We start from the raw sequence: 16016 nt of genomic DNA, 5'->3' as shown, positions 1-16016 counted from the left end.
AAATTAACACCCTCTCTAATAAGCTATAATGTGCCTGTAATACAGGCAGGATAAGGCTTATGTCCACAACATATATGAATGATAAATGAATTGTGCTCTTAAACGCTAATACAAGAAATACTTCAGGGCAAAAGCTGTCAAATTAAGTTACTTGCAAACCCAAGACTATGCCATTACTGCTTATAATACAAAGGTGCTTCTGTTTCTGTTGCTTTCTAAATTGCTGTGGAGAAGCTGATATGAGATAAGGTAATGCAAATGACTGCCAAGTAGTCTAATAAAAAAATTTTGAAAAATTTGGAAGAAAATATATTTCTACTTGGGTGATATGCTGCTCTGAACTGAAATATTTCTGGGTTAATCCTCTGCTTCCACTAACTCTCTGTGAAAGCATGTTCTGCAGGCATTACTTCAAAGTATGATAATTACCACATTTAGATGAAATTAATCATGAAGCAGCTTGCAGCCACGTTATCTGGCTAAGGAGTCTATTGAAGCCTTCAAGAAGTGCCTATTAGTTGCCAGATATGGAAATTTTGAAAGGTATATATTGCAGCGATATGAATCATTTATCACAATAATCTCCTATTGCTGGAGGTTATAAAAAAAAATAAATTGACAGCATCATTTACAATAACAGACTGGATCTAAATAAAGCCCCCAAGTTCTTTATTTCCTTTTTTTATATAAGTTGCCATTTATTAGGGCAACATACTTTCATGTATTTTAAACCCATAATTTATTTTGAAAGAATCAATGTGTTTTCCCATCATCTGAAATATATAACATATAGCAAATAGCGGGACAATATTTCCAGTAAGAAAATCTTATAATTTGGGGGATTTTTTGTATTTTTTTTTGTTGTTTTTAAAGTGCAGAAAATATACTAATAATTTATTCCAATAGCACATATTAATATGAAAATAAATAGCTTTAGGATATTCTTTAAAGCCAAGGTGTATCGCATTTGATTTCTAAAGCCATATTTATCTAGCTGGGCTGGAGTGATTTACAGAAAACTGTCCAGAGGAGGTTGTGTATGACCTTGAAACATAGAAGTACCTTTGAAAATATGCATCTACACACTTCAATGAAATAAATTACTTAGTTGCAAAGAAATGAACAACTAGTAGATCTTACAGAAGGAGGGAAAACTGATCAGGATTTCTGAAGTCCCCAAATATGGTTACCTGCTGTAAGGCACAATTAACACATAACTTATCAACTCAAAGGAAAACAGCACCAAAAATGAATTGACCAATTAATTATGTTAGTGCAATTTGAGACAATGGGAAATTTGTCTCATTCTTTTTTGCTTTGCACAGGTCTAGGGTTTAACTTTTAAACTATGGGAGTGTGTTTGTGAACATAGCCTATATGAAGTCAGGTTTAAATATTCATTATGTCTTTTTCTTAAATACAACAGCAATATGCACTGTTGTTTCTTGGTGGGTATGTTAGTTAAGAAGAGGAATTTAAAAAAAAAATTTCTTCAGAAGGTTTTTAAGACATGTTTGATATTTAGGTCTTCTTAAAGGGCTCCTGTAAACCACCCAAATACTGGGCAATTCAAAGATTTGTGTATTTCTGACAACCCTATCCATCACCTTTTCTTGAAAAAACCTGTAACACACTTTAAAAGGCTAAGCTGATGAAATAATTCATCATTTGTGGAGCCCTGTGAAGCACCTTTTTCTTTTTAACAGTTATTCTCCAGAGGTATTTGAAGACAATTGTATTCTGGTCTATATTCTCAAAAAGTAAGCATGTTTGTACAAGCTCTCCTCAGGTGAATGAACAGGTTTTTCTTTTATTGACTCTTGTGAAAGACTAAAGTACAGTAATACTTAAAAAATTATTTTAGTAAAAACCACCAAATATTTAAACAAATATGATCTGACTTTGTTCTTATCTCTACAGGCTAGAATGATCAATTTTGAATTCAAACTAGGAATGAGCATTTGGCAGCCAGCACAGATGTATCTCAGTAGAATAGCAAAAAAATATAGTAGAATAGTATTTTATTTTTTTGCCTCTTTTTAGCACATAGCTTGATCTTTTCCTCAGGCCTCCATCAGCATTCTTTTGAAGTAAACTACCAGTACACAGTAACTACAAATGACATCTGAACTACACATGGGGCAAGAAAAAAAATCCCTCTAAGCTTATATAGTGCCTTTCATGGCAGTGAGTCCCTAGGAGGCTGGTAATAAGCTATTAGACAAGGATGCCCCAGTGCTCTGGTAGAGAGTTTGGTTGTTTGAGTTTAAACAAACTTCCAAAATGGAATATTTCAAACAATGTTTTGAAGTGAATTCCAGATCTGGTGTTCACAAAACTTTTACACCTTTGTAACAATGGATTTATAATACAGTGCACATTGTACATTTCAGAACAGGAGATCTTCAGCAGCTCCATCCAACCTACAATTTTGATAACTAAAAGGAAGTGAAAAAATGGATTTCAAATTGTACTCTCTTGAAAGGCTTCTCTGTGCCTTTTTTCCCAGAAATCTCTCTCTCAAACATACATGAAGGTATTAAAAATTTTTAAAGTATAATTCAGATCAATGAATATTTCAGAAATAGTTTATTAATAGCTTGGATAATTATGCAGCATGTTAAAATTCCTAGCTAAACCCCCTCTTATTATTAGAAACCTTATTGTATATGTCATATCTAAAACAACCTTTCTATCTGGAAGCTTACCAAAGAACATGATGGCAATATCAGATTTGAAAACAGAAACTAATTTCAACATCAGTGGGCAACCACAGTGTCCAACTTGAATGGTAGCTAATATCCTAATCAAACATGGTGTAACCCAGTAGATTCCTCTACGACTGATCTGGACTAAGTACCAGGATCCTGGGGGATTACTAGAGGCTTCTGGAAGATCTGATTCACTGAATCAAAAACTAAAGAAAAAACTAAAATGTTAAGCAGTTACTAAAGGAGGAATTCTCACCCGAAACCTCAGCTAACAGTTTCTACTTTCTCTGTTTTTACCTGATGATCACATACTAGAATGGATGTAATCAAACCCCTCTGATTGGCTAATGGTTTACATATACCCACAGAAAAAAAGGTTGTGTGATGAAAATGCCTCACACAACGTGACCATTCTCCAAGCAGAATGTTCCTAATGAGACTCACAGAAAGCTTGCCTCATTTCTTGGTTCTCACTGTTTATTTTGGCATAGCTATTCAATTCATCTTGTGATTAAAAGTGGGAGAATAGAAAGAGAAGAGGGCAGAAAAATTAACAGAAGCTTCAAGAATCAAAAAGAACTGTGTTGAAAATACAAATAACATTTTCCAGTGCTTTGAAGTCAGAACTGTGTTGGTTTATCAGAAATAAAACCAAAAACTCCTGTCTGTTATTACCGACCAAAGCCCAATCCATCGAGTGCATGCTTTGGGAGCTTGGTTCTGGCTTTGCAAGTACAATGCAATAGGAGAGCTTTCATGACACTGCACCTTACAAGTATGACAGGTAAGCTTCCCTTTGCTGCCCTGAACAAGGGTTGACTGGAAATAAAAATGGTAGCAGGTGGCATCTGGTGGCTGAGAACTTCCATCATGTGAATGGAAAACATAATTAAAGTCGCCTAGAGACCAGTCTCACTACAGTCTGCTCCTAAGTTAGCAGACATACCAGAACTTAGAAACAATTTATTAAGTGGCACGATTTGCAGCTAATGTGATTTACAGTGGTAAAAGAGGAACACACTCCAGATAGCTGAGGATTTTTCAAAATGAACTGCTGTTGAGCATATAGTAATTAAACAAGGATTTTCAAACTTCCTATTAAAATATACTGTGATTTAACATTTCTTTTTTTTAATTTACTTGGATATCTTAAAACTATTTTCCGCAACACAGTATTAATTTCAACCAATATTCCAACAATTCTGAGAAGTGTTCAATCCTGACATGCTTTTAAGAATGTCTTACTCAGTTGCTTTTTAATTTATATTATTTTTTGATAATTTTTCACTAATTACATGGCATTATTGAAGTAATTTTTACCTTCCTACATCTAAAAGCTTTTGGGAGTATGTTTTTATTTTGATTTCGGTCACTTCTGAAACAGCAGGTACCTACATATAGGGGTGTTTTATCAGAATATCTACCCATTCTGTTGTAATGTTTCCATTTTACAATAAAGATTTAAAAAATTCCATACAATATAGAAATAAAGAAATAATATTTCTTCTTCTTAGTGCACTTAAAATCCAGGAAGCCTCTATCAACACTGCTCATACTAATTAATTAATTTTAACATGCCCGAGCCACTAAAATTTGACAGCATAAAAGAGCTGTTTAGAAATATTTCTCCCACATACAAAGTTCTGTGTTTGGACCAACACCTGATTTTGTTCCCTGTCTTAATCACTGAGCATGGTATCGCCATATGCTTTGTGACAACTACTGACAAAAACTCTTCTTGCCTTTCCAAAACAACATTTCTTGGTGAGCATGAGAAAGGCATCTCACTGCACCAATGAGGCTGAAGTTGTGCACAAGGGAAAGTAAGGTACAGTTCCACTACTGCTTCAGAGCTGTTCCTGACCCATTTCATGTCAACAATAAACACCCTGACCAGAGTTTAACCATCTTGCTTTGAGAAGAATGGGAGTAACAGGGAAATTTATTGGCAGAGGCCAGTAAGCCTTGAATCCAAGACTACAGGTTTTGCATTTATATGTTTTGCCTGTAGAGATTTCCCCATGCAAAATGAACAGAAACTGCAGATCATGTTATTATAGCTGGGTAAAATGGGTAGATGCAGAGCTTCTGGAGCTTAAAACCAAATTTCCTCAAGCAACATGAGACTGAACTATAATATAGAACTTTTAAAATGTGCTGATAACTGATGTGGCATGTAAAGGGGTTTGTATAAGGTAGGGCAATGAAAAAGGAGTTAGGTAACTAACATTTCTCTCTTGTTGATTACAATAGAAAGTTGGTGATAGTACTCTTAAATTTAGGCAGATCATTTTCCAGTGAAGCAGGTAAAACATGCAAACCTTTCCATCCATTCTCTGTGAAGGGTGCCTTCTCACCTCACCACTGTCTCTATTTCCTGTCCACTCCCAGTAGCAGTCTTTTTGATAGTTTATAAATTTCTTTGATGTCTCCAAGTCCCTTCTGATCACCAGCCCTTGCAGGTGTTGCTTCCCCTCTGCAGTAAGTGTCTCCTCGAACCATCAGGTCTATCACCATTTGCAAAGCAGCACCATATTCTGTACAGCCAGTGAGTGCCTGCAAACCCTGCAAAACCCTGCAAAACCTGAGCACCTATCAGAAGCAGATAGCAACCTAAAGCTCCCAGAGCTTTCCAGAAAATGTTTTGGCAATGGACATGGATGAAATACTAAATGTTACCTCAAACAGATTTCCCAAGATCATTAAAAAGGTTCACTCAATAGGGCAAAAACTAAAGCAAGTAGAGGAGGGATGTGAGCAGACAAGTGACTCAATTACAGTCAGAAAAAGCCTATTCTTGCAGAATGGCCTATTTTAAGTGTAATAGTGGTTCATGGTTCCACTAATTGGTGATTTCTCCTTTCTACTTTGTAATTGCTGGAATGGATTCAGTCTCTCCTACTGCAGAGCAGGTAGAAACTTGTTAATGTTAAATACATGCTCGTGCATGAACAATACCCTGGTTTGTATAAGAAGTCCTGTGGCCAGAGAGACTAGGGCAGTGACCATCTTCCTGTACTCACCACTGGTGAGGCTGCACCTCAAATCCTCTGTCCAGTTTTGCTTCTAAGAAATCATTGAGGGACTGGAGTGAGTCCAAAGAAGGGCAATGGAGCAGGTGACGGGACTGAACCACAAGCCCTATGAGGAGCGGCTGAGGGAGTTGGGGTTGTTTAACCTTGAGAAAAGGAGGCTCTGGGGAGAACTTATGACTCTCTCTACAACTACCTGAAAGGAGGTAGTAGTGAGATGGGGATTGGCCTCTTCTCCCAGGTAACAAGCAGTAGGACAAGAGGAAATGGCTTCAAGTTGTGCCAAAGGATGTTTATATTGGATATTAGGAAAAATTTCTTTGCAGAAAGGGTGCTCAAGCATTGGAAGAGGCTGCCCAGGGAAATGGTTGAGTCATCATCCCTGCAGGTATTTAAAGTGTGTGTCACTTGGAGACACAGTTTAGTGGTGGACTTGGCAGTGATGGATTTAAGCTTGGACTCAATAAGCTTGAAGGTCTTTTACAGCCTAAAAGGTTCTATGTTCCTATATTACCTTCTGTGTTCATCAGGTATGGTTTAAAAAAGCAAAACTCAGGAGCCTGATATGAGACTACAGTCATCCACACACAGGAAGCTGTAAGTGCAGCTAATTACAGAAACTGCTGTCATTTTGGGAAAAGGTAATGGTATTTTATGTAGTAAATGTGAGTAAAAAACATTAGTCCCTAAAACTTAGAAATTGAGTATTTTCCTGGAGTTGCCTGTCATTTGAATTAGTGTAAATATTATAAGAGATGAAAATTTTCTTCAGCATTTTTTATCTTTCTTTGAAACACCTTGGGGATATACTCTAAACTTTTCTTAATAAATCTCAGCACCAATACTTCTTGAATTATTCAGAAGAGAATTTTGGGTTAGAATAGGCTTTGTTAAGTGCATGTATGCTATGCATCCTTGTGGTATCATTTTTTGTACTTTTCAACACATTTGCATTTCTTTCTATCTGTTTGATAGATAGATAGATAGATAGATAGATAGATAAATAGATAGATAGATGTACAGATGGCATCTATAGACATTATCACTAGGAAGAAGATATTTTCATATTTCTGAACACAGATGCAGTCAACATTCTCACTCTGTGAGAAGGGAGGTCTTAAGTAATGGAGTGTCCATCTATTCATCTTTATAAGTGACACACTACTCTAATTACACCCCTGTAAGTGAGGCAGAATCTATGACAAAGCAACTTCATGCAGAACATACTGCAATCAAGATAAAAATCAGTGCTTTTACAACTGCAGTTGTGTATGGCTCTTCCATCAAAGAACATTCGCCTATTCTATTTTCCTAATAATTCAATAATATTTTATCTAACTTAGTCTCTCATAGTTACATGTAGCAAACCCCAAAATTATCTCTGGTTCTTGAAAAACAGATCAGGAGAACACACAAGGCCATTGGAAACATTTACTGAAAGGTTAAACAATCATAACTAAAAGTGAAGTGTAAAGGATTATATTTTAAGTCAGAAATACCTCTGATCTATAAACCTTTCTAGGGGAAAAACACACAAGAGACTGAAGTATACTTCCAATTTGGTGACATGAATGCCTTTATCTAATATGTGCTCATCAAAACTTAGTAAAAGATTTTAAAGCTTCATTTGAAGGTCAAGAGAAAAAAATATTTTTTCTTTTTAAGTGTAAAGCAAAAGTAAAGAAAGAAAATCATCCTGATCTCAGACTCTGAAGATTCCTCCTGACTTTAACTGTGAGTCAAGCCATGAACTTGTCTATTTAGCAACAGCAGAAATTAGCACTGCATAGTTATGTCATTTCAACCTGCTGGATGTAGCTGTGCATGGGCATTTAATATAGAATAATTATCCCAAATATCAGACCTGCTGACTCAGATACACATCTTATTTTGAGGGCATAGAACAGTTTTCCTTCATTAAAGAGATTAATTTTGCATTGTTTGAGGCATAGGCATATTCTAATCCTGTTATTTCTGGGTATGACTGGAAAAATAAACATTACATTAATCCCCAGGCCAGCATAAAGAAGGTTGAAGAAATAAATTAGATTCTTTAGTTAAAACTATGCCACCCAGCTGCTTGCACAGCACAGGTAGTTCTTTCTACATATCTGAAAGTCTAAAGGCAAACTGTTTGGTTGCCTGTGTGGACTTCAGATTATTTATCACCTTGAAGCTTGATTATTTCTAGTATCACGTCTCCCCAAAAAGTTCTTTATTAGATTGACAATACAGTGTCAGAAGGTGTTGTCTGTCAGACACAAAATTACTCCTATGTTTCACTTGAGGAAGGTTCTCTTGCCAACTCATCAAAAAGTAAGTGGTAGTGCAAACCCAAGCCTACTCCCTTTTATCTGTATTTGTTAAAGGGTTGACATTACTAATTCTTTACCAACCAGATCTTACCAACATCATTCACCATTTACCTCTCTCATATCTCTCCCTACTTTGTGCAGTCCAAGATGGAACAGAACAGACACAAACCACCAGATCTGGACTGAACAATAATCAGCATTGACTTGAAAGCATTCAAGCCCCAATAGTCAGCAAAAGGGCCACTGAAAGATGGTCTTTAGTCTGCTACTAACATTTCATGGACAGGGCAGGTGCTGCAGACAGTGAATATCACCTTCTTCTGTTCTAGAGATTTCTTTGCACAACACATGGAGGGAGGCATGGGAAGTAAATAAAAAGATTCCCAGTATGGAGATTACAGGGGAAAATATTATTGCTATTCCCTGGATGGAACGTGGTCAACATACCCGACCCCCCCCCCCACAATACAATCTGAGGGGGACTAAACAGATGGTGGAGTGGAATGTAGACACTGCAGCCAGATTCTATCAAACCCTTGCAGAGGAGGGAACTTGGTTGATAAGCCACACAAGAGCTGAAAACCAAGAGTGATAAATGAAGAAGACCTTCTGTTGTGTCAGCAACTGTGGTAAAATCGCTTTCCTTGGACTGATGCATGTCCCAATCCCAAGATTATCTCAGATACTATACTGGGATACCCACCACCAAGGTACCACCACCCCTCACTGAGTAAGATGTATGACTAAACTCACTTGAGCTCCACCTGAAAATAAATAAATAGGACAAAAGTAAATTAAGAATTGGAAGAAGTTAGGGAAGACCATCATAACTTCTGGGATCAGTCGATGGGCTGAACCTCTCTTCTCCCCCATAGGGATGCCTATTGGGTAAGAGCTGTATTCAAAGTATGCTGAATGATTATCTCTTTAGTATATTGCTTTGAATACATTTTTGCAGTCAGACACTATCACTGGAAATCCTTGAACCTTGAACCTGTCACAATTTTATTAATAGAGTGTTATTCTGTGAACTGTTAATGTGAGTCCTTAATGGGTGCTAGCTGTCACTCGCAGAGGTAATGATGTGCAGATCCAGGTGGGGATCTCTCTGTTTGGTGTGAGACCCTGAAAAAGTCAGTCAAAGCACCCTCTGATCTGGCAAAATGTTCAGTAAAGGGTCCCCATAACGGGACACTGACAGACTGATTGGGCACAAGGATCTCAGTTTTCCTGGGGCACCAACAGACTAATCAAACATTAAGGGTTTAAGAAAATCTCCCTTTTCACATGACAGTGGGCAAGGATGGGAAAGGAGATGCAGTTTTTTCTAAAGCTGATTCATAATAAAGGAAAGAGGAGATGAGTCTTCCACTTCAGAGCCACCACATCAATTGCAATGGAGAGTCATTCTTAGGCTGAGTCAGTTCTTATTCTAAGGTGAAGAACAGAAAAGGGGACAGCAGGAAAAACTTATTTTTAACTCTTTCTCTCTTTGCATTTCATCTAATTTCTAGCCCTTGAACACTGAAACCTAACCATGTCCTGGAATGGCACAAGTGTTTGCTTGTGAAAAGCTGAAATTCTTTTCAATAGGTAATATGGCACAGAAACACCATGGTACTTTGCAGCCTCAGTACTTTTTAACAAAAGCAGAGGAGGTGTTTCGGAGCTCAGTTCTCACAGAAAATCAGTGGGAGTTGTGTGTCTGGCCTTCTGTGACGTGTTTGTATATCCACCAGGTGACATGCTGCATCTTTAGGCACGCTTTGAAACCATGTTGTCAATCACTGATGATGATGGAGTGTAGAATTCAAAGTCCACTGAGCACATTGAAGTTTCAGTGTAGGAGATATCTGAATTGCCTTTTGTTGTCTTTCAGGAGCAGACTCCCTTAAAAGCAAGTCATATGGAGACCATGGGAATTGCCTTTCTGCTGTGTTTGCGTCTCTGCTCTGCCAGATTTTTTTGCCTTCTCCCTCACTGTGATCCTGTTTTTATTCTTCTGTTTTTATCTGTTTGGGGAGATACAATTTGATTTTTACTAAATAGCCATATCTGTCTTGAGGATTTCTGGAAATGTCAATTAGGAAAGCAGGCTTTTCTATTTCCCATGGAAGACTAAATACTTAGAGGATTACTGCCAGTCATGTGTTCAGCTTAAAAAGGCTTATAAAAGGAATGCAGAAAGGAATTTCTCTTTTTGCAATGAACCTGCAAGGCAGTTGTCTCCAGCTGTATTCCTGCATTGACTCTTCACTACATTCTCTTTTAGCTTATTATGTATCTCTCTGAGGCTATATCACATGATGCTCAAGGCTAGAATGCACCATCAGGCTATCTAGTCTGACATTTTGTTGTCAGAGGCTCCTATATTTCAGCAGGGCACCTTTTCAGCTGATGTGTATTTTTCATTAAGTAAACAATCATCTTCTGCAGACACCAGGGAAAGCAATATCCACCCTGTGCTGTAGTAGTTTATCACTCTTAGTGTTAAGAACATGTACCTCATTTTCAGTCTGGATTCGGTTAGCTTCAGATCCCAGTCATTCATTCTTGTTTATCTGTCCCTACTATGTTAAAGGGAGCTATTGTAGATATTTTTTTTTTTTCTGCAAAGGTACTTAGTATCCACAATAACAAAACCACCTCTTACTGAAGAGATGAATAGAATACTTTATTCTTCTATGTAAAAAAAAAAATAAAAAAATAAGATCCTTTCTTTGCAAATAACCCAAGTGACTTTTTTTGGTTCTTTTTCCAGTTTGGACATGCAACTTCCTGTCTCTTCAGTGCCTTACAGACAGGTGATGTGTGGCCCTGGTCAGTGTCCCCTGTTACAAGGTTTATAATTTCATGTCTGTATGAAAAAGTATCAACCTCCATTTTCCATTCACCTTGTCAGTTTTAAAGCTACCTTCCAAATGTAAATGTAAGCGGCAATATTACATGAGGCAGTAGGGAATTGGACCCTGAGGTTAGAAAGACTATATTTGGGTGTCACAAGAGAACATAACTCTGAGTAATGGGATAAAATTAAGCAAGGGAAAATTTAGGCAGACTGGAATGAAATACTTCTTAACTGTGAGATCTATGAGGTTGTAGAATAGTCTTCTGTGGGAATTGATGGAAGCCTAGTTACTTCAGACATTTAGAACTAAAATGGTTAAAGCACTTGAAGATATTCTGTAAAGAATTATCCTGCATTGCCAGAAGGAAGGATTAGATGACCTAGTAGGTCATTTCCATCTCCACTTTTTGTGATTCTGTTGTACAAAACCCCACAAACAAGAAATTGTTATCAAAGTCAAGAGATGCCCCTAGACCCTTTTTTTGTAAGAGAAAAAGGACTAAATTACATCACTTGCTGGTAACTGCAGAAATCCTAATCCAACATTTCTGTGGGTTAGTAAACACTACCAGTGCTGATTGCTGCATGCATAGTTTGTGAAAGCAGAAGCATCTACTAATGAAAAATGCCAGGAAACTGTAAACGGATTATGAATAGGATCCAGGAGAAGAGCAGTAGGAAAGGAAAAATCAAAAATCAAAATGGGCTCGACATGCATAATAGGGTCATGAGCAAGTTATTAGTTAGGAATGGATTAGCCTGTAGTAGAGGAGATGAAACCTGAAGCGGCAGTCATCCATCTGGGAAAACTAGGTGGTTTTTATAGGCTTTGGTGTATGGGCATTGATTCATATAATGATATTACCAATTGGAATCATAATTAAAATGAAATCAGAGCCAGGGGCTTTGCTAAGAGTTGTACAAACCCACAACAAGCCAAACCTCTGCAGAAATGTATAAGTGGATGAACAGTCTAGCAGAGAAAGCTGCCAAAGGAATATTGGTAAGAAACACCCTAGAGAAGGATCACACAGTTCTAAGGTCCTTAAGCTCCTCCTTTGTTTTATGTGTGTGCTTTAACATGGTTTGATCCTAAATCTGCTCTCAACTCATAACACACTGTGTTTCCTTAATTATTGCTCTTATACATTCATCTGCATGAGGAATCACAAAGCAACTCATTGCTTATTATTTCCAATGCTTAATTTATATATTTGTCTCTTCTCCTAATCTATCTAGATCTATCTGCAAATAAACACGACCTATAGGTTCTTGTTCTGGGTTCGGCTGGGACAGAGAAGGTAGTTTTCTTCATAGCAGCCTGTATGATGCTCTGGTTTGGATTTGTTACTCAGACATTGTTGACAAACCAGAGTTTTGGCTATTGCTGAACAGTGCTTGCACAGCTTTAGAGCTTTCTCTTTTTCCCACTCTGTCTACCCCTACTGGATGCTGGGAAAAGGTTGGGAGAGGACACATCTGGGACAGCTGAACCAAATTAGCCAGATATGTACTCCCTACCATATAATGCCATGCTTAGCAATAAAAATTGAGAGTAGAGGAAGACCAGGGGAAGGGTGTCCTCTGCTTCAACTGGCTGAGCATTTGTCTGCTTGGCAGGGTGGTGAGCTATTATATAATTTGTTTTTCTCCTCTTTATTTTATTTAAGCTTTGTCTCAACCCATGAGTTTTCTCTCTTTTGCTCTTGCTGTTCTCCTCCCTGCTGTGTTGATAGGGAGGAATGAATGAGTGGCTATGTGGGTGTTTAGAAGCTGTCCAGGGCCAACTCAATATAATGGCTTTTCATCATTTAAAAAAAAAAAAAAAAGGTAGAAGACCAGTCAGATGGGGTTCTACCACTCAAAACTCCTACATTCTACTTACTGTAGCAGCCATTCTGAAAACAGGTCTGGTCAATCCAAAATGCATCATAACACTTATATGTGCACTCCAGTTCCTAAGTGATTCAGTTTTTACCTTTTCCCCACACTTTGTCTAATAAGCCACAAGAAAATTTGTGAATAAACGTGTTTCATTTTCTGTATGTGGCTTACCACTTTCAAAATACCTTAGGCTCTCTTGTTCTGGATTCACAATTCCATTTTTTTCTTGTAAGCAGCCTAAATTGTGACAGCCTCTACATCTCACTGGCTGTTGCAGATCTTACACTGTGGCCTCCTCTGAAAACACACATCACACATCATCCTCCCATCTGCTGACATCTGTCGTGTGGCATCTCTCACATAAGGGACCATGAGACACACCACAGTGTCCAAGCTGGGCTGCTTAAAGCTGTCAGACACTCAGCTGGAAATACACTCCTGGTAGTGGGCAGGGCAGAATGAGGAGTTTCAAACCCTGCTCTTGAGAGGCAACAGAGCTGTCTTCCTACAAACGTGTGCAAGTACAGCCCATTTGCTCATCAGAAAAAAATGAGGATCGACGTTTGTATCCTCGATGAAACATTGAATCCACTGCAGTTAGATCAGCCCAAAGCTTTTCAGGCAGTGTGGTATGCATCTTCTTTTCTAGATCAGTGGGTTAGCCAAGCATGGTTTTTTCCCTGATTATAACTTATGTCATAAGGTGTATTTTAATTTTTACTTCTCTGGGAGTACTGAAAGTATTTACATTGCAAAATTATTCTGAGAATAGCGTCACATTTAGATGACATTCTAACATATTTCTAGACATGAAAGCAATAGGATAAGTGGCATGGGGAGGTAAGTAGTAGGTTCATCATCACTTCAGCAAACTCTTTTTAAATAGGCACATTTGAAAGAAAAGAACAAAAAAAACCCCAGGCATATGGATTGAAAGAAAAAGATAAATTGCCACCAGGTGTCAGTAGTGGTTCTTTTATTGTAATAGAAGGCTTAATATCAAGACTGAAAAGGTAGATGCTGAGCCAAGTCACAAAATTAAATGCATTTTTTAATTGTCGTTCAGACCAGGAATTTAAAAATGATCGAAGGAATTTCTCTTCCTGCCTGTATAGAGGACAATAACAAAAAATATACTATTGGTGTATAAATTGGTCTTTTCATTTCCTGTAAAATCATTGTGGGTTTGTTTTCAAATTACAAGGACTGTCCTTTAAAGAAAATATATCTGTGGTCAAACCATGCAAAAAAGTTGCTGGGAGCTGGTCAGTCATGTTTGCTCTTGTCTGATCACCTCCACTCTGCTCTACCTACTACTAACCTTCTACTAACATTCTTCCTCCAAAGTATGATTAAAGACAGATTTTCTTGCTGTCTTGATCTCACTGGGTAATGGAGTAGCAAGAAAAACCTGGTTATCCCAGTTCTATGGCGGTCTTAAGGTACTGTTTTAAACTTTTCTATCCAAGATTAACTTTTAGTTTGCTTTTTTCATGACTGCAGAGCGACTTCACTTGGTTGTTACAGTGACATAATTAAAATGCACCTCAGCGTCTGTAACTTTAAGCCCCCAGAGATTTTTCCTATTCAGGAGACAAAGATTTACTGTGGTATCTAAAGAGAGACATCACCACTCCCCTCTCCTGCTAACACTACCTGAAACATATGACATGTATCATGCATCAGAGATCTATCGTTGCCATATTAATATGTTTATCAACAATCTGGGTGAAAGGATCAAGTACCCCTCAGTCAATTTGTGGACAATACCAAGTTGGGCAGGAGTGTTGACCTGCTGGAGGGCAGGAAAGTTCTGCAGAGGGATTTAGGTGGGCTGGATTGATGGGCAAAGGCCAACTGTATGAGGTTTAACAACACAGAGTGCCAGGTCCTGCACCTGGGTCAAAACAACCCCATGCAGTGCTACAGGCTGTTGGAAGAATGGCTGGAAAACTGACTGGCAGAAAAGCATGTGGGGACATTGGTTGACAGCCAGCTGAACATGAGCCAGCAATGTGGCCAGGGGACTAGGGAAGTGATTGTCCCTCTGTACTTGGCATTGCTGAGGCCATACCTTGAAGCCTCTGTTCAGCTTTGGGCCCCTCACTTCAAGGAAGTCGTTGAGGTACTGGAGTGTGTCCAGAGAAGAGAGACAGAGCTGGTGAAGGGTCTAGAGCACAAACCTAACGAGGAGTGGCTGAGGGAGCTGGGGTTGTTTTAGCTTGGAAAGAGGAGGCTCAGGGAAGACCTTATTGCACTCTGCAAGTACCAATAAGGAAATTGCAGTGAGGCAAGTGTTGGTCTCTTCTCCCAGATATCAGGTAATAGGACAGGAGAGAATGGCCTCAAGCTGTGCCAGGGGAGGTTTCGATTGGATATTGTGAAAAATTTCTTCACTGAAAAGAGGGTCAAACCCTGGAGCTGGCTGTCCAGGGAAATGGTTGAGTCACCAGCTCTGAAGGTATTTAAAAGATATTGAAATGTGTAGGGATATCATTCAGTGGTATGTGCAAGCACTGCACGCTAATTCCTTTATTTATGGAGCAGCCCCAATGCTCCTTTGTAGGGGCCTGTACGCTCTGTTGGGAACATGCATATACCAACACGGCAAAATGGAAGGGATCATGCTTCCTGATCTGGGACAAGTAGATCTGCACACCAGAACTGCTCAGGGAGGTACTTAAGTGTGGTGGTATTAAAACATTTGTCACTGAGTTCAGAACTGAGGGATTCGTGAACACAGGTCCAGCTGATAAGACTTTGTGATTTTAACAAAACTATTTTCTTCCTAGACATCAGCTGAATTGTCTGATGTCTCTGCTTTATCACTAGGGAAATAGTGAAAGTGTACAAAAATTTGGGATCTTTAATCCAGCTAGCATTGGTTTAGCTTTCAGAAGATATATATAAGCAGAAGGTAAATATGTGGACAACTGACCTGGATTACATGTCTCTACCTGAGTTTCCCTGTATGGAAAGTGGAGAAAAAGACACTGACCACCTTTCTAAAGCAGTTATAAGATTTGTTATCAAAAAAATCCAGGAATAACAGGAAGATCAATAATGACAGTTGAAACAGAATTTTAGGTAGGAAATAGTGTCATGATCCAGGCTGATATTTTTATTGCTTTATAAACTCATTTTACCTATGTGATTTGTTTTGAGAACCAAAACAAAGTGAGAAAGGAGTTTGCAACAATCAAGGACAAAGTCTGGTGTGAATATC

At 38.3% G+C, this 16016-nt stretch overlaps 1 protein-coding gene across 8 annotated transcripts in view; it reads right to left on the bottom strand.

The window, feature by feature from the left end:
* Positions 1–16016, bottom strand: part of TRDN (triadin) — a 227863-nt gene that overhangs the window by 94025 nt on the left and 117822 nt on the right. The window lies entirely within an intron of this gene.

This window comes from Aphelocoma coerulescens, chromosome 3, assembly GCF_041296385.1.
Source record: "Aphelocoma coerulescens isolate FSJ_1873_10779 chromosome 3, UR_Acoe_1.0, whole genome shotgun sequence".
Taxonomy (NCBI): domain Eukaryota; kingdom Metazoa; phylum Chordata; class Aves; order Passeriformes; family Corvidae; genus Aphelocoma; species Aphelocoma coerulescens.
Note: the sequence above shows the minus strand (reverse complement) of the source record. Positions and strands in the feature narration are given on the sequence as shown.